The sequence below is a fragment of the Anas acuta genome, chromosome Z (assembly GCF_963932015.1).
Source record: "Anas acuta chromosome Z, bAnaAcu1.1, whole genome shotgun sequence".
Lineage (NCBI taxonomy): Eukaryota > Metazoa > Chordata > Aves > Anseriformes > Anatidae > Anas > Anas acuta.
In genome coordinates, this window is record NC_089017.1 from 67,955,193 (window position 1) to 67,978,419 (window position 23,227).

The window sequence follows — 23,227 nt, forward strand, 5'->3', positions numbered from 1 at the left end:
GGGTATTTTGAGCACTACTGGTGAAGGGTCCAGACGCCTGAAAAAATTCTCAAAAGCTGGTATTTTCCAAAGTGCCTTGGGGGCTGATCTTCATATGTCTTTTCCTCTGTTGTTGCTAACTGTTAGCTGCAAGTTGGTAGCAACTCCAGCAAGGGAAGTGCCAGCAGGAGGCTGTTTCTGCTCTAATATACTTGGGTGTCAACGTGAAGTAGCCTCGCTGATGTCAGTGATGACGGGATTTGTCTGCTGTGTTTCTTACAACCAGGGGCTGGCCCCGGAGACTGTGTGCACGTGAGGAAAGGACAGCCCCTGAAAATGGTGCTCTGAGGTCTGAGCCCGCAGAAAGCCAAGAGGTACTGCTGTCAGATCATTGGCAGACCCAGGTGGGGCACGAAGAAAACTCAGCGCTGGCCCAAAGGCTGGGTATTTTCCCTGTCTTTGTCTTTGCCATGTCTTTGTAGGCTTTCATAAGCTGTCATCTATTTGCCATTTAGTCAATACACATGCTCACTCACTAGGATCTTAACTCTGACGTGAAGATGGGACTCTTGTTTTGTTTTTAAAGTTGACACTGTCATTGCAATGCAGAGATCCCTGTGAGCCTGGTGCTTTTTAGTTCCATTACTCATCCCCTCACATCCTCCAGGATGTCCAAATCGAAATCCGAGTGCCAACATGCGTGCTACAGGCTGGGCTGTGATTCACCAACAGCAGAGACTAGGGAGGACAGGAGTCTTCCATTAATTAGTGATTGCTGGAAAGAGACAAAACCTTTGCACCGCATTGCGATGGTTGAGTTCCTGTTCCTCAGGTTGCCCTATGCTGCCTTTTGCTTAGGAAACACGCTCAGGACACTCACTGCCTGGTCACCCCTTTGAGCTCCACCAGCAGATGGCTACAGCAGAGGAGCAATCTTCTCCACCTTCCCTGATGCAAGTAGCTTCTGGTGGGCTTGTGTCCTCCACCACTGTCCCAGTAAGGAACACGCCTTCCTGAAGGCATCTCTGGAAGCGACAGGAGTCGTGTGGCAACAAGCAGTGTCCCCACACGTAACTTTGGGACTGGCAGGTAAGTGAAGGGCAAACCAGCTGGCAATTCTTTGTTATAAAATATTGTGTTCGTCTTTAATTACAGATGTTCCAGGAAGCATGGATAGGATACTTCACAGAGTCTGGTTTGAAAAACTTTCCTTACATCAAGGGAACATGTGTGCGTGTGAGGGAAAAGTGGTCTGGCTGCTCTTCCTCTGTAGGGAAGGCTGGTAAGCAAATGGATCATGCTGCGAGGCTGCTCTGCCGTGCCTGCGTAAATGAATCCAACTCGAATTTCCAATGTTTTCTTTAGAAAAAACAAACAAACAAACAAAGAATGAAATTAAACCCCATGAACAGACAAGCATCTCCCTCACTGCCACATCCCGTTCTCTTCATTAGCTGTTTTCCGAGGACCCTCCCAGGAACAGCGTTCCCTGTCCTGTCCCGTGCTGTGCTCACCAATGTGCAGGGCAGATGGTGTCCGCAGACGTGCTCCCAGTGCTCACAGCCGCCCTGGCTGCTTTTCTTCTGAGCCTGCCCACGGCAGCATAGGCCTGCTATGCTCCTACAGACGGTGCAGGGGGTTGAAGCCCTCTCCACAGCCCACCAGGGAGCCTGCCTCCTCCTGCAGCAATCCTCGGCACCGCCGTGCGTGCTGCAATACCCCACCTCCACGCAGCACACAGGCTGCCTACAAGTCAAACCATACGTCTCCCTGCTGCTCGGGAGGAACTGCTCTGCTGCCCGCGAATCCTGTCCTCAGGGCTGGGCGGCCCTTCCAGGGCCTTCCTTCAGCTGTTCCCAAAACAGGAGGGTTGCCTCCTGTCTGGCAGCTGGTGCACCCCGTTTGGCAGCCTGCTGGTTCAGCCTGTCCTCCCCTCTGGGAGGCTCGGTTCCTGTGGGATCAGGGAGGCTTTTGCCTTTGCCCCTTGTTCCCGGCCTGCTTGTCTTGTTGGTGTCGGCGGGACGGCATGCAGCCTTGCACTGGGCACCTCAAGCTGTTGTTTTCCTGGCAATGGGACCTGGCATGAGCAAATTCCTCCGTGTCAGCCTGACAAAAAAAAAGGAGGTGATGTTCCTCCTCAGCCCACCGAATGAGCAGCAGGACCCTGCTGTCCCATTCAAGCATGTGGACTGCCTATTAAGAGAAGGGGCTCTGTGGGGCTGGTGGTCGTGCTGGCAGCCAGGGCTCGTCCTCGGTGTGTTTTGGGTGCATGGATTTCACCCCGAATACCACTGCCACAGCCCCTCGGCAGGGCTGGCTCCCGCAGGGACATCAGCATGCACCGCTCACTGCCCTTCCAGGGCAGCTGCCAGCGCAGGCAGGGAGCTAAAACGAGTTCATCTAAAATTGTAATTCCGTGCTGAAGTGCCGGTGACATTATTAGGCTAGGCGAGCTCTTCGGCGGTGCGTATGATATGAACCAGAAACCTCTGGTGCAATTACAGCCCTGTGTACAGCGCTGTGGTGATAATAGAGCACATTAGCCAAGCAACGGCGTCAGAGGGCTGAGCAGGGTTTTCAAACCCTCTTTTTAATTAACGAGTGCAGACACGGTGCTGACCTGGGGCTGCTCCTGACGATGAAGAAGTGGAGAAGGAGTAGAAGGGAGGTAGGTAGGAGGTGGGAGGAGGGCAGGTTTTGAGGCCCTCTCTTTGCCCTCTCCGGTAATAATTTCTTCCAGTGAGGGTTCAGTGTTAAAATCCTGAAGATGGAGAACCCCGAGCGGAAGAATGCGTTTGACATTTATCCTGCCTCGCAGCAACGTGGCAGTGACATCTTCCTGAAGACAACGAGGGCAGGAGGAATGGCAGCTTTCCCCTGCTACCAAATTCCCCTGCTGCATCACAGGCAAACCTGGAAAGAGCGCAGGCTTTGGCATCGACAAGCTTCCAGATTGCCTCCACCATCCTCTTGCACAAGCGCTGCTGCCACCACCGCGAGCCTGCGTTAGCCCGTTCAAGTTTGCTAATGTTGGCAGGAGGGAGGTGAGGAAAGGAAAACCTCTGGGGCACGGAGCAGGCGGCGCGGAGGGCTGGTGCTCTCCTGGCAGCGGTCAGGCCCGTCGTCTCCTCCCGCCGTGATGCAAGGAGGAAGGGAAAAAGCCCAGCGGAGGAGAGGAGTGGAGTTTGCTTTGGCACGCGTCTGGCTTATTGTGGGAGAAACCAACACCCAGGGATAACGCCACAAGCACGTGGCGAGCCCTCCCGTGATCAATTGCACAAAAACCCTCACGCGCGGTGCCGCCGTTTTGGCTGCGGACAGACCGATGCATTAAAAGTTGCAGTCTCTGCGATGGGCAAATAAATAATGGGCGAATTGCTGTCGGGTGTGCTCAGGACGTGAACGTGGGAGGCGTGTAGGGAAACATGGGCTGCGTGTGGATGCTCCCAGTGTGGGATTTAGCACACACACGCGTGGTCGCACCTGCGGTCTTGTGCACAAACGCTGAGTGCGAGCTGCTCACCGCTGCATCCACACGAAATAATGCAGCAGAGGGTGCCTGGACACGGCTCCCTGTGGCTCCCCGTGGGGAGACATCCCCACGGCGACCCCCGTGGAGGTGCGAGGCTCCTCGCCTGCCCACCCCGTGGGCAGCCGACCCACCCCCGTGCAATTAAGGCGCAGCCCCTAATTACCCCCTCACCCTGCTGCCGGGACGACCCCTCCGCTGCCTTCCCCTCCCCATCCCCTCCTCCCTCCTTCCTCCTCCTCCTCCTCCTCCTCCTCCTCCTCCTCCCCTCCCGGCCCGGTGTCCGAGCCGCCCCCTCCCCGTGCCCGCGCCGTGTGCGGGTGTGCTCTTGCACACTTCCTGCGGTGTGTGCGACCCGGCTCCGGTTTCCGGTAGCTGACAGCCGCCGCAGCCCGTCCCTGCCTCCTCCGGCAGCCTTGCACAGGGGCACGGACACGCGAGGAAGAGGAGGAGGAGGAGGAGGAGGAGGAGGAGGAGGAGGAGGAGGAGGAGGAGGAGGAGGAAGGCGCAGCACCCCGCTGCCCACCCCCCCCCCTCAAACCACCCCCCCTCCTCGGTGCTGCACCGATCCTGAGGACGGGCACCTGCAGGTAGGCGACCCACCCGTGTGCGTGTCCAAAATTTTAAAAAAATAATAATAATAAATAAAAATATAAAAATTAAAAAAAAAAAATAGGCACGCAGCCCCTCCGGCAGCAAGGGTTGGGTAGGGGGGGGCACGGGGAGGGAGGGGGTGTGGAGGCAGCAGGGGGTAAAAAAAAAAAGGGGGTGGTGAGGGTCCTGCCCCACGCGTGGGTGTCCCTCGCCCACCCTTGGGTGCGCTCGGGGCTTGTCCCCTCGCAAACTTGGGTTTTGGGGAGGGGGAGGGTGGTTGAGGGTGCGTGGAGCTCTCCGCGGGTGTTTTTTTGGGGGGGCCACGCAGCCCGGCTTTGCTTTCCGACCGCGGTGGGGCTGTGGGAGCTGGGGGCCAGCCAAAGTCCCCCAAAATCAGCCGGGGTGCGCAGGGAGGCTGGTTGCCTTGCGAGGGGATGAAGACGATCCCTCACGGAAACAAAACAATGCGCCGGGTGGAAGCGAAGCCCCAATCTCCTCTCCCTGTGCACGCCCGACTTCCAGCGCTCGGATATTCCTGCCAGTCTGTGAAGTTTGCCCCTGCCTGCCGCCCCTGCCATGCCCCCGCGACCCTCCTCGAAAAGGCAATCGGTGCGAGAGGGGCTGCAGTACCGAAATTGCGATGGACGATGCTGAAGCTTCCCTCGGACTGCCGGGGACAGCAGTGTTTTGTGTTGTTGTTTTTTTTTTTATTTATTTTTCTGTTGATCTGAAAAGAAATGGGACCATGCCTCCAGCAGCCGTCAGGATGTGCATGAATCAAATTATCGCATCCCTTTGCCGCTGCCCTGATGGCAGCTTTTCAGGTCAGGGGCCAGGTTGATTTCCCTTAACTTTTTTTTTCCTCTTCAAGCAGAGCATCCCCAAACAGGTCGTTTCAGGTCAGGAGTGACCAGTTCCTGTTCCCCACCACCACCTCCCCGGTTGCTTTCCTTCCCCTCCGTGTCGTTCAGCGCCCAGACCGGCCGGGCTGTATTCGTGTGGTGCTGCAATTAACCTAATAACCCCTGCCAGCACCACGCTGGGGCTGTGTGCCTGCCCACAGCCACGTGCATCATCAGTGCAGGCAGCTTACCAGCTGGCCAGCATCACCAACAGCCACACCGTGCTGCCCTGTGCTCAGATCTGAGGGTCGTCTCGGGCTGATTTTTGCATTTTGAACCTCTTTCTGCCCACTTTGGAGACTGGGAATCGCATGGTTCAGGTGCTTGCCTGCTGTCCCACAGGGAGCCTGGGTACGTGGTGCCCGCTCACCCTCTTTCCTCTCTGCCTGTGGCTCCCAGCAGAAAGCCATTTTTCAGCCTTGTGCTGAAGCCTGGCAGCTCTCTGCGATCCGCTGAAGGTGAACTAACAAACCAGCCTGGTAGCCTGCCTGCTTGGCACCCAGACGAGTAATAGAGAGGTAGGAACTAGTGAAAAGATGCTTTGCGAATGAAATATTAATAGAAAGCGTTTGGTGGCTCACACGTGTGGCGTGCAGCAGTTACTCCTTCTGGTGTTACCAGGAGCTCGTACAAATGGTGTGATGTAGCTCTTCTTTGTCTTCCGCCGAGATGCCTCGGTTTACAGGAGGTATTCCAAAAAATTGTTGAAAAACACAGCTCAAATACTTCTTAGCCAAACACTTCCCAGGCTGGTGTGCTGTTGTTTTTTATTTCTTAAGCGAATATATAGTGGTATTGCTGATCTCGTTGTCCTCTGCTCATCATGTCTTCTGCTGATGCATCTGCGCCTTGTGGTCCTGCTACCACAGCCGGAGGTTTCCTATAACCAAACACGTCAAAAGTTTCAACAGCACAGCACAATGTGGTTTGGGTGATGCTAACAAACAGGTTTCCAGGCACCAAGTTTCCCCAGCAGCTCCAGTTTTCAGTGGTGGCAGCCAGGAGCACCCTTGCTGGAGGACCCCTGGCGCTTTCATCCTCCTGGCCTCGCGCCCCTCTGCCTCCCGTCGGCTGCAGAGAAGGACAGAGGTGCAAGAGGCTGGGTGTGGGGCCAGGAAAATCCGTCCCAGCACCCGTTTCCCTGCTTGAGGAGGGGTATCCCGTGCTTGAGGAGGGGTATCCCTGCCTCGTGCAGCCCGCGGAGGGGTGTGAGGGTTGGCTGCTGTTCGTGTGAGCGGCGGTCAGTCCTCTTGAGGATCGCTGTGCTTCAGGTAGTTCGAGTGCGAGGAGCTGCACGTAGGTCTCTGCCTTCAGAGGGCTCCTTCCTGCGGAGCAAAGCAGGGCGAGATGAAGGTTCACGGCTTCGCAGCGGTGACGATTTTTTGCCGGCTCCCTTTTCTGTGAAAAAACGCGTTAAAAGGAGCGTTCGTGTGAGTCAAGTGTTTCCGTGAGAGATCTGCCTAATAGCTGAAAGGAACTTGAAAGACTCCCATTGCACTCCCGCGGATAATGAGGAAGACCCGCGGAGCAGGACCTGCTTCATCTCCAGTCACTTGACCTTGGCTCTGATTTGTTGATTTATGAACTTTATTTACCGGCAGGGTTGGCGAATTCTCTCGCACGACAGAAATTGCAGTGTGCCAGCCCGCTCCCTCGTTTCCTAGGTAACGAGTACACCGCGCGGATTCCCTAATGAGACCCTCGGCTGCCTGCTGATTGCCTGCATTTTTCTTGTGCGGCGATCCCAGGCCCTGAAGTAAAGGCAGGGACTTGTTCAGATGCCTGTCCGAGCCCGAGCCGTGCAAATGGAGGCTGAAGGGAAGACGGAGATGCCCCTGGCGTGGTGGGAGCACACAGCCGCTGAGCCTGCTGGTGTGCTGCAAGCAGGTGCCCTTCGGTGAGGAGCCTTCTGCTGAGAAGTGGTTGCTGAGAGGGACCCGTCCACGGCCTCGGGTGTGTTTTGGGCTTTGCGTGCTTTTTCTGTGTCTGGTGGTTGTGTGTGCAAACAAGTAAGTTATTTCCCACCATCCGGGGGCTGTTCTTATTCTCAATTACAGGTGTTTTCCTCATTTTCTGGTTTTACCACAGCCATCGTGTTGCTGGAGAGTCTCCTCTGTTCCCTTTCCCCATTAGTTGTTTAAAAAGGCAGCATCTGCAGCCATCCGTTCACTGGACTGGTGTAAGCTCAGAAACATCACATGAACCCTGCTGGACCCAGGCATCCTAGGGTTTTAGTCCTGGGAAAAGCCACAGGAACAAAAGTTTTCCTGTAAGTACGAAATCACAGGATTAGATTCATGGTATTCGGGGGGTGATCCCTGTGACTTTCTGCAAGTTTTTATTCCCACTGCCTGAGTTCAAAGTCATAGTTTTCTAAAAGCAGGAGCTATACCTAAAGTGTTTTACATAAGCAGTTTATAAATGATACCAAATATAACTGGAAGAGATAAGGTGGGGAGGGCAAGAGATGCCTCTCCTCTTTTCTTTCCAGTTTTGTTTATTTCTTTAATTTATCTTCCTTTTTCTTTTGCATGATCCGCCTGATTATTCTCCTCAGTGGTGGTCAGTAAAGTGGGTGTTTGTGGTCAGTGTGGACAATCAAGCAGAAAAACAACAACAACAACAACAAAACAAGCCTAAAAACAGGAATATAGATGTGTAGCAGTGGGCAGACATCCAAACCCACGTGTTGCTCAGCTTTGGCAACTGGACTGGATGAGAAGTAGCTTTCTTTTCTAGAATGATCAGCACTATAGTTTGGAGGCTTTATTGTTTCATCTCTCCACAAATCAACAGCAGTATCATAACAAAAGAAATAGGCAGGAAAGGTATCCATGGCATCATTATCTTCTGTAGTGTTGTGTTGTTTTTTTTCAAAATACGGGTAAAGCCAGTGGCAATTGAATTTATTAATTCCATGGGTGGCTATCCTTAGGTGGCTTAAAGCCAGTGAAAGAAAAGTCATTGATGATCTAGCAGCTTGCATCGCAATTCCTTCTTTGCCTAGGCAGAAGCAGCCTGGTACCTGACTGCATATTAGCCCATCTTGTCTTAAAGATTGTTAGTGCCTAAACCCAGGCACCATGATGGATTTATGCTCCTCGTTGATGTCTGTCGTCTTCAGTATGAGAGGCAACAACATTTCACCAGTATTGAGGTGTGCTTGTCCGTAATCGAGGACGCTGCAGCCAATTTGTGGGTGGAAATTTCCATAGGATCGAGGGCTGGGGGGTTTATAAGATGTTTTGGGCAATCACTTAATGGTTTGCCCAGTAGTTACCCAAAATAATAACTGTGGTTAGGTTATGTATGTATATATATATATGTATATATATATATACACATAATATAACATATATATATACACACATATATATACACACACACATATATATATGCATATATGTGCATAATATACAAGGATATAAATATATCTATAAATATATAACATTTATGTTTAGATATATATTTCACATGCAATAGTGTATTTTATGTATTTATTATGTCGTATCATGTCATCATTGTCTGTATCAGAGTACATATAGCATTATAAACATTAACATATATATTGTCATTATACATATTCTATTCTATTCCACCCTACTCCGTAGTCAGGCGAGGTAACAGAGGAGAGATGGGCCCTGCAGGGAAGGTGCCTGACTTACTGGGTGGGTGAGTGGTGGTTCAGCTGGGCTCTGACCTGCTCCTAGTCCTGCTCAGTGCCTTCCAGAGTGCCGTGGTGGAAGGAGCCACGAGCGCCCGTGTTGTCCTTGCAGGTAACATGACGCCAGAAGATGTGGGAACAGAGAGTCACATTCCAAAACTACCTCAGCAGGTTGGGCATCTGGGCTGAAAATGATAGGGATGAGGTTTGAAACGCAGGCTTCTGCTCTGCGGTAGGGTGAGACGAGTGCTGAAATCACAGGTTGGGTGGTAATGCTATGGGGAAAAAAAAAAAAAATCAGGGAAATGAAACCCAAGTGCTGTGCAAGGAGGAAGGGAGCAGCTTTGCTCCATGGACAGGGTGGATGGGACCGGAGACAGTAGCTGTCAGTAGGAAGGATGACTGGGGCTCAGCGTCAAAATTTTGACAAGAAATTGCCTGGTGAAGCTCTAGGATAGCCTGTGAGGGAAGATGATGACTCTGCTGAGGGAAGGCCTCGAAAAGAGGTTAAATGGTTGCCCAAAGCCCCATCCAGCCTGGCCTTGAACACCTCCAGGGATGGGGCACCCACAGCTCCTCTGGGCAGCCTGTGCCAGGGCCTCACCACCCTCTGTGTGAAGAATTTCTTCCTGATACCTTATCTACATATCCCCTCTTCCAGTTTAAAGCCACTACCCCTTGTCCTATCAGTACAGGCCTTGGTGCAAAGCCCCTCAGTATCTTTCCTATGGGCCCTCTTTCCGTACTGAAGTTACCTCTGGAGCTTTGAACACCCATAATAACACACAGGCTCTGTGTTCCCACACCTCAGCTGGGCTCTGGCCTTGCTGCTGTGCACAGGGAGTTTCCAGCACGACATCCTCCCTTGGGAGAGCCGTGCAGGTCTGGCAGGCACGTGGCGTTGCAGTGTCTCCTCGGCTCTGCTGCTGCTTTCCTCTCCCTCATCCCGCGGCTGCGTGCCGTCATTCTGTGCTCGTGGTGTCTCTGCAGGCTGCATACGGAGAGAAGAGGATGTATTTGTGTTCCCCGTGAAGTGTTCTCCTGAAGCTGTGTGGAAAACCCTTATCACCCTGTGATAGTTTTCAAAATTGGTTGCAACACGCCAGAAGGAGCCAGCATATTTTAGCTGGTAACACTCCAAATGTCATAGCTTAGAATTGGCAAAATATTGCAGGATGGAACAAGATTAATGAACTATTCTTGAAATGTAGAAGCTGACAGCTTTCCTTCTGTTCAGTCGGTGGTATTTTGATCCTCGCTGTTGAGCCTCTTTTGCTCAGAAGACTTCTAGTTGAGCATTTTCTGTTCTCCATCATGCAAGTTGTCCCCCTGCAGCAGTTCACAGTCACACTAGGTCATGCCGCTGTACACTCTGAGGTTAAATATCTGCTCAGATCCTACAGTAACCGAAAGCTTTTTATGGAGTCTCTCTCTCTCTCTTTTTTTTTTTTTTTTTTCACATTTAACTAGGAAAGTGAATATTTCCTGTCTGAAATGTAAATTTCATACTGTCTTTTTTTTTTTAGCCCTGTTAGGAGGAAAAATCTTGTCTACTTTCTTTATCTTTTTTTTTTTTTTTTGGTTAGAACATATTTAACCTTCTTATCTGTAATTATAAAACCAAACTTAGCTCTTACAGACTCAGCGTTAAATGTTTTAAACCCAAGAGGCACGCATTTATTGTGCAAACAGTAAACTCCTATTGAAACTGTTCTGCAAAGTGCTTGGTACAGACTGTGCCAGATGCAAGAATCCTAGCAAAGTGTAACTTTATGAGTATCCCATTTCAATGAACACTTTGTTCTTGCCCAAATCTCTGTCAGATTACCTTGTTAATACGGTTTCGAACCTCCAGGTTCTCTCACCAGCTGTAGACAGTGATTTGTGGTGATTTGCAGCTTGCTGAGCTCCCCCAGCCCACTCTGGTGTGGCAGCCTCACTGAATTTTGGGGCTCTTGTAGCTCTGACCTTTTGGTCAGCTGTGAGGTGTCCCCCAAAAGCAGATATTGTGTGCTATAAATCTATTTTCTCTGTACCTTTTTTGCACTTGCCCCATGCTTCCTCCTAACCATAAAAGATGTGAAAATTAACAGTTATCATTTCCAGTTAATCCTCCAGCTCTGTTGAATCCTGACTCACGCCCTTGAAAACTGACGCTGATTCATACACCAACCATTCAGGTTTAACATTTCCATCTCTGATTTCCAAAAATACAGATAACTCTTGTGGAGCCAAATCAATGAAAAAGAAATGTTGTCTTTAAAACATGAACATTAAATATCCCCCGTCAGCTTGATAATTTCAAAATCTTCTAGATTTTAAGTTACATTTAAGTGTAGATTTTCAGTGCAAGTTTCAAACTTGTGCCTCCTAAATCAAATCATGCTCAGAACTTGTGTCCAAAATCCCTTTCAGTTCTCTGCACACAGCTTCACTTCATAGCAGGGTGCAGCTAAGAGCATTGTAAATGGCATATTTTCACTGAAGTGAGTGTTATGAATTAAACGAGCAATGCAGGACCCCACCCCCCGTGTCTGACCTGGTGCATGGCATCAGCCTGCAAATCAGGCATGGTGCTGAGTGTTTGCTGAATGGGCAGTGGGGTCTCATTGAAATACTGGCCACTGATGAAGACATTTTGTCTGGGGAGAACTGGGTCAGATTCTTAGATTTTTATAAATCTGTCTTGATTCTAGGGAGAGAAGGTGTTTTTTACAGGGACAAGTGAAGAAACACAGGAAATTATATATATTTTTATAAAGCACACACACCCACATACACACACACATATATATGTCCACAGTATGTAAATTTTTCCCCTTGTCTTACCCTGGTCATGTTTGCTTGCTTGTCATAAATACTGTGAAGGATTGGCCCTATAGCATATTGGATTTTACAGTGCAATCCAGCAAAACACGGGCGAGTGATCCTTCCTGAAACACAAGCATTAGTCAGTGAATGCTTGCAAATTTTAAGCAATGATTTAGTAACTGCATTTTTTCCTGTACTTTTCCCAAATTGTCTGTGAATATGTTTTCCCTTCAGCTAGCTTTTTTATTTTTTTTTTGTCTGGTTAGATAATCTATTCAAAAATACTGACGCTGATCTCAGTATGAAAATGTACAGCAGCCCTTCTTAATAATGCATTCACATGTACAAAAAAGCTCTCTGGCAGAGAGATAAATTTAAAAAATTGTAAATTTGGATTTACAATTTCTTTTGGGTTGAAAAAAAAATAGATCATGCCACACATCAGCAATATGTCCTGTTTGGGAACAGCTCCACAGGACAGTGGAGTTTTACTGGGATACAGCATCAGGGGATTTATATGGAGGGTGGTTACTCACCCGGCCCTTTATTTGCAGGAAACACTCTGCACTTTAATTGAGCCCTTTTCAATATGCTGCATCTGCTTTAATGCGCTGTTTGCTGTATGCCTTTGTATAGTCTCATAAAGATGGCTAAAATTTGCTTTGGTCTAGCCGGGAGTCAAGGAGAAATAACAGCTCAGTGCCATATAGTGAAGATATGCACTATTACCCATTGCATTTTTTTTGTTGTTTTAAACATTCAATACTTTCCTGTTGGATCACTAACCCTTTAATGGTAGGTGACCTCTTTCCAGTCAGGCACCTCTAAAACTGTCTTTGCCTCTACTGACCTCTGAGATGCTGATTAAACTGCTCTGCTGTGTTTGATTAGCTTAGTTTACAGACCATTTAGCCGGTGCAGAGGTATTTAGGTGGGATAACATTGTGAAGATTAAGATGGGGGGAATAAAAACCTGGAATCACTTCAGTAGGCTTTATGAAACAAAGAGGGATGAATCTCATGTGTTTACATACATTTGAGAGTCTTGGGAGTTGCCCTTTGGGCTCAGCAATGCAATTCGCTTCTGGAGGAGAAGTTGCTCTCACTCCTTCAATGAGAGGCGATGCTTTCCTTCACTGCATCAGGTCCCTGTGTGGACATCCACATTCTGGTGTTGGTGCCCTGCCTATGGCTGTGAGCTTCACACTGGGCACTAGGAATATGCTAATTATGGAGATAAGACCCAAGCAAATTGCTCTGTTTTACTTCATTAGTGTTGATGCAACACTATTGTAGTGGCGCAATTAAAACCATGAAGTCTGAGTTAAGACATCTACACATCAGCTGATTGGTGCCATTCCTTGGCTGCTTCTACCTGCAAATTTCACCACTTGCCAACTCTTTGCAGTGCTGCAAGCCAGGTTTTCTTGTTCCTGCTGGCACAGCTGGAGCTAGATCTGTAATGCTGCACTGTATTTCTCTTTTTATATACCCCTTTCATCAGATGCCCTTTTCCTGCTGCTAATGGCCATTGACCTTCATTGACATGTCCCAAGGGATTTGCCAGTCTTTTTTTTATTATTATTTTCTTCCTTGTTTTTTTTTTTTTTTTTTTTTTTTGTTTGTTTGTTTTTTTGTTTTTTTGTTTATTGGTAGATGCTAGCCCATCGGTAGACATGGGGATGATCAGTGCAAATTCCCTTTCCTCCCCAGGTCACCAGCAGAGACTTCGCTGTGCCCCTGGGTAAGGAGGTAGGGGAGTACCTGTGCACGGCTCAGGTGGTTTGTTGCGTGGATTGTCAGTCTTCCAGAGTTTTGAGGTGCAGTGAGAGTTCCCTACAGTCTTGTGTGGGCTTTTTGTCCAGGCTGATATCCTAGTGTATGTGCTTCTGGGACCAGGTTAAGCAGAGGTTTGTAGTGCTCTGTGGTGTGAAAGCCTCCTCCCAGCTGACGAGCAATGGGAAGAGTTGGACCCAGGCCCCAAGGCTAACGCAAAGCCCTCTGCTTGGCAAGCTCTTTTTTAACAGAGTGGGTCTGCTGACCCCATTGCATGCTGCTTTTGTGGGAATTAATACCTGCTCTCTATGATATGAGGTATCTCGTTGAACCTGTATTGAAGGTCAAGTAAATTAAGTCGTACGGGTCATTTTCATCTGCATGAGTCACCTTTTCTCTCTGTTTATTGACTGCTTTGAAGGACTCTCACAGCCTTCAGGGGCTAGCAGTTTTCCCTCATGACTGTTATGCAAGCATAATCCTATCTGGTTACATTTGTTTAAGTGCTGTGCTACTTAACTCGTAATTATTCTCTGTCCATGCAAGATGATTTTTCAAAAATAATTCGCTCTGTTAATAATTACACTGTGAGAAACTCAGAAGGATGTCCAAGTAAAATTTCTGCTGATATGACATGGTGTTGGAGAAACAGGGGTTCTTTGTTTTTTGGGTGCTGTTTATTTTTGATGGTTTCATGGGGCTGACGGAAGAAAGCAGCATTACCATTTTTCACGTGGTTTGACCCATTAGATTGTCTGGTAGAAAGTATTTGAGTAGGCGGCAAATTGAATTGCTTTTACATTTTCAAGACACTTAAGATATAAAATAGAAGAGACAGCACTAGATAAACATGCTGCATATATAATAATATTACTGCCAAGGAAATTTAATTCAGTCTTCAGTGATGGGTTTGGGCAGATGTGTTGCGTTTAGCTGGAGATAAGGTAATGCATGCAGCGCCGTCTCAAGTAACTAGGAGCAGAATGAAACTGATATTTTGCATTAGTTGTGTATTATTTATTGTATCAGATATAAGTGTACAGCAGACACCTGATACTACCACCATCTGCTTGGTATCAGATACTGTGTCTGCCTGTGGAAAGGGTAGGATGGTGCTGTCTGGACTTTCTGTACAGGAGTTGCCTTGGAACAGCTTTCATTTTGTAAACAGGGACTTTGTTAGTGCTTTTCTGGGTGATTTGCTTTCTTTGTAGGCACTGTAGTTCTGCCATTAAAAACCAAGATTTGTGTGAGCAGTTGGCAGTGGTCCTGGTATTTTACCGTACCTGCGAAGCTCCAGAGGATGGAGGTGGGATGTCTCCGTGTTGGCCTACAGCTGTGCAACCCTTCTGCTTGTGTTTGCCTGCGAGATGTGCAGGTCTGGCAGCCCAACAAGCTCAGGGGGACAGAAGTCAGAGGATGGACTGCCTGTGCCCTCCCAACGGTGCCACTGAGAGCAGCCAGGGCTTGCATCGCCTCCAAAGTCAGGTGAAGATGGCTGCTTCTGAGCAGGCCTCCCAGCATGGATGGAGAGAAGAGGGGGGACATCGATGATTAAATACCACTCCGCACCTGCACAACACCTTGAGCTGTCCTGGTGATTGAGCAGTAAGCTGCACTTGCAGTTTGCTTTCTTGCCTGCGAGGGCTGGGATCGTGGCAGAAGCGAGACACAAACGCCCTTCCCCTTAGGAAGGGGGAAGGCAATAATACTAAACAGTGTCTTTTGGGGAATGGCACCTTACTGATTGCTTGGAGAAATGGAAACCTGGGGAGATTGGGACTACACAGCCAAAAGGGGAAAAGTCAAAAATAAAAAGTGGTGGCAGTGGGAGAGGTGTGCGGCGCTGTCTGATGCTCCTCAGGAAAGGCAGCTGGCTCTGCCGGGCACACATGGACCTCAGGTGCTCCACAGGCTACCTGGCTGCCTGTGTGTCTGCGTTTTGCTGACAGCAGCGGAAAGGTTTTTTTCCCTTTTCCTCACGGGATGCCTTTGATGGTTCGGCCAGCGGGGCACAGAGTGAGGGGGGCAGGCGGAGAGGGGCCACGTGTCACCTGGGGCGAGGCGTGGTGTTTGTTCTGGGAAAATGCTGGCTGTGCTCAAATGTTTTGAGCTCGTAAAGGTCCCTGCGGTGCATGCTGGGGCTGAGTGGGCTGAGAGTGGGAAGTTGCAGCCTGCTGGGGGGAGCAGTTTTTCGGGAACTTTTGCTGCTGTAAACGAAACCCATGGCCTGTCCGGTTGCCAGCTTCCCCTTCTTCACACGAGGTTGTCTCAAAACTGCCATAAAGGGCAATCCTTGATTTTCTGCGGTAAGGCTGGTTTGAGAAGTTTTACAAGCCTCCTGAATGTAATTTTACAGGACTCTGCATGCACTGCTCGCCACAGGAGCTCCCCGCTCCTGCAGCACGGCTCCTGCTCCAACACCCGGAGCAAAATTCCCCCCAATTTTCAAGACTGTGGCACCAGCGATGTACGTCCTCCCCATGTTCAGCGTGCACGGCAGCTGCTCATGCCAGAGGGCTGCAGGGGCTTGATGGAGGCAGTGGAGTTGAGCCAGGTGTGAATCCTGCATCTCTGCTTCCACCAGTCCCTCTGTACATCTCGCTGGCTTCTCCGTGCCTTTGTGCCTGAGGGCAGGACTGCTGGCGTGGCTGGGGCTGAGGAAGCACTGGGAAAGTTGCAGGCACCCGTGGGCATTGCTGGAGCTGGCAGTGAGTATGTGAGTTAGTTGGGTAAGGATTGGATTTCCTAATAGCAGTTATTAAATTGGTCTAAAGGTTAAGTTACTGCTCCATTTCTCTGAAGAGTTCAGCCCGCTGATTGTGTTACCGCTTGCGTTCTTCATGGACATTTACTTAAGATATTTCTGGGTTTTGCTTTTTGGAGCTTTGTGCTGACATCTATATATGAAGTCATTCTTTTCCTAATGTAATTGCTGGTGTAACAGACACCGTGTATGGCTGGCGTTAAAAGCAGTCCCTAGGTAGCAGAGCTGAGCTGGTTGTCATTAAGCTGTGGAGCCGAGAAATGCCCGCAGAGAGCGATGCCACAGCCGGGAGCCCTGGGAAATGCTCCCCCCCCAAGGAGGTGCAGCCAAGAGTGTGCCTTTTCTTGCCTTCCTGTCGCCGGCAGCTTTCTGCTCGTGTTGCACAGCTATTCTAAACACAAGCCTCGTGAAACGCGCTGCGAGGCTTTGTTTTTCTTCCTATCTGTTTCAGAAGTGTTACTGGGTCCGTTTGTTCCTAGCTGGCAGACAGCAGGTGGGTTAAATTTCCCCTGACAGCCCCGAGTGCTTTGCTTCCTTTAGTGGCTGTAGCGTTAGACTGGACAATAATACAACATTGGTGTGTTTGGGAATGACAGCTGATTGTAACAAGTCACCTCTGCACGATTATAACAAGGCATCTCTGCACGTCTGAGGACAAACTGAAGACCACACCACAGGTTTTGGGCTGCCCTCAGGGCAGTGATGTACAGGGTGCCCAAAGAGGGAGCAGAGCCGTTCGGTTTTTGCTGCTGAGCTCTATGAAGTGGCAAGCCAAAGGCTGGGAACCTGGTCAAAATGTGCTGATTTCCTCCCAGGGGGGCATGTGGTCTTTCAAATGTCTCTTTTGGTGACGTTGTTGTGTTGTCCACGTTGTTTCCTACAGGTAGCAGGGGGGAATGTGTCGCAAGCTGGCGTTGCCCCTTGCTGGGTGATGTCCCCTGGCCCCAGGGAGAAGCGTGGAGGAGCATTCGCAGGGGTGCTGGCCACTGACGTGGAGCTTGCCCTTTCTAAACATAACACGAGATGCATGTGCTTCTCAGATGTCCCCTGCATTTTGGAAGGCCTTTGGGCACATTGTTTTGGTGCAGTTGTTTTCACTGACCTTGGCAGTTGTAATCTGACTAGGAGCAGGCACGGTTACAGAAGCGATAGCATTCATGCCCCATCAGGAGCAGCATTTTGCTGTTTATGTTTCCACTTTTTTGCACGCCAGCAAAATCCCTGTGCGGGGAGCTTCTTTGTCCAGGGCTGGTTTGCAGCGTTGTTGCTGGCTTTGTACGTGTAACGGGACTCCTGCTGGAGGTGCCAGCTCTCTCTGATCCTTGAGCGTAAATGCAGTAGACAAACGCTATTGAAACCTTAGACCGAGCTGGCAGGATCAGCAGGGTTAGGGAACTGAGCAGATCTGGTGGATCTTGTTTTCTCCTGCCTTGCATGTGGGACAGTGGCTTGTGAGATGTGCTCAGAGCAAAGGCAAACTGCTGCCAGTGCAAAAGAGCACCAGGCTTACTTCTGGCACAGGGCAGGGGGGTAATTGTCCTGCTGGCTTCTTTCTGGGGTTGCTGCAGCACTGAGTATGGATGCTGCAATTCACAGCAGGGTGAGCGGACATCGTGCCTTGGCAGAGTCACAGTAAGTGCTATCCAGAGAGAGGTTCCCCCACCGCTGAGCTTGGTGGCAGAAATTTCACTCTGCACCCCACCACCTCTCTCTCACTAAAGGTCTGCAGTTGGAAAAAGACAAGCTGTGTGTGTAGACACCTTAAGGATGGTGCAAGGCATAAATGCAGAACCACACAGTGCAGGTTTTCCTTTGGATTCACCGTAACAGCAGCAGCTCTGACTGGAACAGCTGTTTCTGAAAGAAGATGAAGCGGTCCAAGCTCATTGCCAAATGAGTGCTTTTGTAAAAACATTGGCAGAAATTTGAGAAAGTTGGTTCATGAAGCTCAATATGTATAGTCTTTGTATTCATGGCAGCATGTTCTTTTTCACGTTTTTTTTTTTTTTTTTTTGGTTTGGTTTCTAATTTATAAATAAGAGTCTATGCCGTTGCTCAGGGTAATTCCAAAATTGCCCTTTTAGGTTCTGACTTCTTCCTCCAAACAATACGTGCCCAGAAAGCTGCTGAATCTGCACCAACAGTCATTTCTGGTTTTTGAGAGACCTGGCTGGCTACAAATGCAAACACACACTGTGACACTGTTGGGTGATTGGATATCTAATGTATGTGTGTCCTTACTGAAAACATTTAACAAAAATTAGATTATTAATTATTTGTGTTAGAAAGCCCTGTCTTACCTAGACTGAAATCTTCAGTTCTTCTTGGCATATCTTTTAGTGTTTGTAATTAATTGCTAATAGGTTGTTCATATCTTTAGAGAGTAAAAGAAATTACACCAACGTCCCTGGAATGAGTATAGGGTATGACATTTTGGATCTTTATCTTTTATGGGATAAAGTTTATAAAGGTTTCTTTTTTTTTTCTTTTTTTTTTTTCTTTTTTTTTTCTTTTTTTGAGTGATGCAATGGCTGTATATTTTCCATTAATTCCATTCGAAGCCTGTAACAAACGCAGTCTGAGAAGTAGTTGGAAATACTATCAAGTTGATATAGTAAAATATCTTCTGGTATCTTTGAAACCTGCTGTGTTTTTGAAAATATTTTGGGTTATTGTCTGTCTTTTAATTGGCAAGAGAAGAGAAAGTCTGGGATACCACAGATGGAAAGATTTATGTTTTGAAATTTTTCTTCTGTTATCTTTGGAGAGAATAGGAAGTTTATCTGGATGCATTTCTTTAAAGGGGTTATTGGTGTGCTTTTGAGGTATGTACCTTAAAAGTAAATTACTGTCTTGTTTGCAATCACTTTTATTCAGCTGTTTGTTCTAGCATGCATTTTGCCTATGTCCATTTCTTGCTTTAATCATGAAGTGAAACAATATGAACAGGAACAGGTGATTTTGGAAGGAATCTCCTCTTTTGTGTGTGCTAGATCCAGTTCAAATGAATCTCAGCGAGAGCAGACCTTAATAAAGAGGTGCAAAAGAGGTGCAGTGCCGTAAGTGTATATTCTTGTTTTTTCTTGTACACACTACTTCCATTCCAGTGGTCACAGGGGATATAGCCTTGGTTTTGTTTGCTCTTCCAGATGTTCAGCAGTGTAAGTAGCATGCTGCTGTGAACTTTGGTTGTCCAAAGGCTACCTCTGTGTTCTTGAATCTCCCGGAGGAAGTAAGTGAGGGCTCTTGAGTCTCTTGAGATTCTTCCTTGCTAGAGCTCTTTTTCAGAAGTTTTCCTCGGTGTGCCAACCACCAGTGTGTATTGTATGCAAAACATGAATGTTTCAGGCATTCTCCCTGCTTCTTAATTGTGAACCATCCCTAAATTTCCATCTTGTACATTCCAAATCTTGCACTGGTGGTGCAGTTAGTAAGAACTGTGCTTGCATGTGAACATGAATTAAGCTTATTTGGCCAAAGTGTTGGAACTTGGTGTCTGAGGCTTTGACAGGTTATTAAACACTCCTGGGCAGATTTTTATGGCTGTTTACATGCCTGTAGAGACTCTGAAAACCCCACCGAGTGCCTCTTCATCCCTTTGACTACATAATGCCATTAAGAACTGGGACCTGGCTTTGTTGAACCAACCAAGGTCAAAGGGACCTTTTCCACAGACAAATCTTTAAGTTTTTCGTTTTTTTTTTTTTTTTTTTTTTTTTGGTCCCACTGAACTCAGACCTCCTGGCTTTCAAAACCCAGTACAGAATGGCCAAGGTGGGCTCTGTCCCTGAGACCTCTGCATTACACCATGTCCCACAGCCTGCTGTCTCCCTCAGGAGCAGCATTGGGTCTGGCTGCTTGCCCTCTGGGATTGTGACCCGCTCACACCTGTATGCTGGCACAGCATCGTGAGGCTTTGATCTCTTTTGGGCACTCTCAGGGAACATACCTCAGTACTTTTAGAATGTCATCTGTTTTTAAACCTCGATTTAAATATTAGGATAATCCAATCTGGTTCATTATAATATGTTAGAGGCTCGCAGCTAGAAATGTTCTCAGGGTTAATAGAAAAATTAGCAAATAGTTGGAAGGAGCGTTTATAGGTTTTTTATCCACTGGCTGGCGATGACAGGGTGTTACCCATTATTCTGACTGGCTTACATTTGAATGCAAATCCTTGCTTTTACTGGCTCATCTCTAGGGCAGCTTTCATGTTCCCGTCTCTTCTACATCTCATCAAAGTCTTGTCTAGGAACTTTATTAGGGACTCAAATGCATGTGATCTGTTATGCACAGTTGGATACAAGCCAGTTCATAGATTAATCTGCCATCTTTGTTCCTTGCATTTTTTTTTCAAGTCTGTTCTTTCTTGCAGCTCTTTTCTCCAAGTGTTTTTTTTTTTGAGGATTTTAAAAGGAAACTGTAGGGCAGGACCTCAGCCTGATGTTAATAGTTTAATGATAAGGATCATTATTGATCCTGCAAAAAGAGCACTATAAAGACAGTTTCAGAATGTTATTTTTGCTGAGGACTAAGTCCTTGGAAAATTATTTTAAGTCCTAAACCATCTTTGTGCTTAAAAAAAAAAATAAATTAGAAAGCCTAAACCCATATATTCTAGTATAGAAAGTGCAATTTCACCCTCGCACAGAAATGTTGAGTTTCCATGATAGTTCTAATTTTCTGCAGAAAACAACGTCTCTGTTCTGTGTAGACAGTTAACAGTGTGGTTCCACTGACACTATTTGGCCAAATATTGTATGTTTTTAATATTGCTATGGTTGCACTATTCCAATTTTCCTTAGTTTGGAAAAATCCTGAAGAGACAGAAATCCTACACACAAAAATACCAAACCTGAAACAGTGAAGGCTCTCGTGGACCGAGGCCAATTGTGTTTGCTTGTGAGGGATAACATGGTATAGTTAAGTTGTCTGGGCTGGAACTGAAAGCACTGGTTTTCTACTAAGAGGATGGGAGAGTTTGTCTTCTATAATTTGTGTGTAAGTCAGCGATAATCTTGTTTTCTTTTTTAGTAAATTACATGCAGACTTTCTGTTAATACTAGTTCCAGGAAAATGAAAGACCAGGGAAAGCATCTTGCCTTCAGGCTGTGTATGCTTGCCTCTCCTTATTGTAATGCTAAAATTAGAGAGGGTACACACTCTTCATTGTAAATGCAGGAAATTATATATTTTAAAGATTTTCCAAGTGTGTGGTTCATAGTCTCCATTAGAGAATAGTTGCGAACCACAAGCTGAGGAAATGCTGGGATCTTTCATATAATGCGGTTTTATATTCAGACCATCCTGAGAAATGGTGTGAAGAAAGAGGCAATTTTGGAGCAAATTTGAATAAACACGAAAAAGGAACCACGCCATAATACATAAGCCCCCAACAGCTAAGTAAAAGCTAGTTGTTTTTTTTTTTCCAAACACACAGCACTTTAAAATCTTATTGTCAATACACTTTTCAGAAATGATTTACAAGGAAATGTGCTCTTTCATTAAAAATATCCCTTGCTGAATGCAGAGCTATTAAAATATAAGAGGTGGCTAAGAGTGCTTTGAGGCCACAGCAAAACCCCTTTTGGCTGTTTACTAATCCTAACACACCCCTGCCTCTGAGCGTGGCCCATCAGATGCATCACCTAACACTGTACATTGGTGTCACCATCACGTGCACCCTGATGTTGTGGTCAGCAGAGTCCTGTTGACAAAGCTTGTGGAGGTGCTGTGAAAACCCTCTTCCCGTTGTCATCCCACTGTGGCTTGCTCCAAGGGATGACTCTGGTAGGATGCTTAGCTGTCAGCCACTAAACATGAAGGTAAGGATTTCTGGTGCTTGCAAGAGATGCTGAATCATAAGAAGTAGAGCATGAGACCTTGCTCATGTTTCCTGGAGACTTGACTCTCTTGCTGCATCTCTGTGAGGGATGGCTTTGATGCTGGCTGAAAATTCCCAGGGAAGACAGAAGCCTGAACCAGAAACCAGTCATCTCCAACCAGGCTGCTTTGCAGATCTGTAACACACCTCTACAATCATTTGTGTACAGCCTATATGTTTGCACATCACTTGCAAAGCTCTGGAAAGAGCTTTAGAGAAAAACTGTTTGTTTTGCCCCATGAGCAAGGCCTACTGTAAGCGGGGTTACCCATTCGTGCTGGATTCCTCAGCAAATATTGTTGGAGCCAGAACATGGTGTTGTGGGTTTATGTGGCAAGGTTTTGGTGGTGGGGGGCCATAGGGTTGGCTTCTTCAAGAAGAACCCAGAAGCTGCCCCATGTCAGATAAGAGTCCTGCTGCTGGCCAGAGCTGAGCCAATAAGTGATGTTGGTTGTACCTCTATGAGAGCAGATTGAAGAAAGGAAACAAAAACTGCTGGTCAATAGCAGCTGGGAGAGTGAGGAGTGACAAGCAGCCGTGCAGCCCCCAGGTGAGTGCAGCAGGAGGGCAGGAGGTGCTGCAGGCAGGCAGCAGCAGTTCCCCTGCAGCCTGTGGAGAGGCCCCTGGTGGAGAAGGCTGTCCCACTGCAGCCCATGGGTCCCACATGGAGCAGATCTCCACGCTGCAGCCCCCCCACGGTTGGAGGAGCCCCCAGTGGAGCCAAAAAATGCCATCTGTCAAAAGTAATGATACAAGAACGATACGAGCATAGAGGTATATTTAAATTTGTTCTGGTTCCCCAAAGAATGAAGATTAAAGTTCTCTCATCCAGGGAAATTGACTGCAGTGACATTACACCTCGGGTAAGTCCAAATTCATAAAACAGGCATTTGGGTCTGGTTCAGCGACTGCTAAAGTCAATGGAGTCTTGACCTCAAGGGGTATTAAATCAAGCTCTCCTGAACACATTTGGTGGTGCATATTCTGATTGCAGTCTTACCTGTATTCAAGGAATGAGCAACGGTGCAGTGATAGAAATGTTAGAGCTGGAGACCTTCAGTTTGACTTTGATGATGTAAGACACATTGTAAAAAGGACAACTTGGATCTTAAGGTTCAGAAAGGATCAGTGTCAGAACCACTGCAATGGTGTGGTGTTCCCCAGGGGTCGGTGTTGGGGCCATCCTCTTTAATATCTTTATTGATGACTTGGATGAGGGAATTGAGTGCACCTTCAGTAAGTCTGCAGGTGACACTAAGCTGGGTGGAAGTGTCAATGTGCCAGAGGGCAGGAAGGCCCTGCAGAAGGACCTGGACAGGAT

At 47.8% G+C, this 23,227-nt stretch overlaps 1 protein-coding gene across 10 annotated transcripts in view; it reads left to right on the forward strand.

Annotated features, from left to right (window-relative positions):
- Window positions 1–3,976: 3,976 nt before the first annotated feature.
- The window catches only part of KIAA1958 (KIAA1958 ortholog), a 57,920-nt gene continuing 38,669 nt past the window's right edge, over window positions 3,977–23,227 (forward strand). For 2 of the 10 annotated variants that reach the window (XM_068666182.1, XM_068666193.1), the window contains exon 1: window positions 3,977–4,098. The gene's annotated coding sequence lies outside the window, so the exon portion shown is untranslated. Of the gene's footprint in view, window positions 4,116–6,656; window positions 6,958–14,359; window positions 14,864–15,392; window positions 15,565–15,606; window positions 15,975–16,055; window positions 16,516–23,227 lie in introns of those variants that run through there. The other 8 variants (XM_068666187.1, XM_068666192.1, XM_068666183.1 and 5 more) reach the window with 8 other exon arrangements.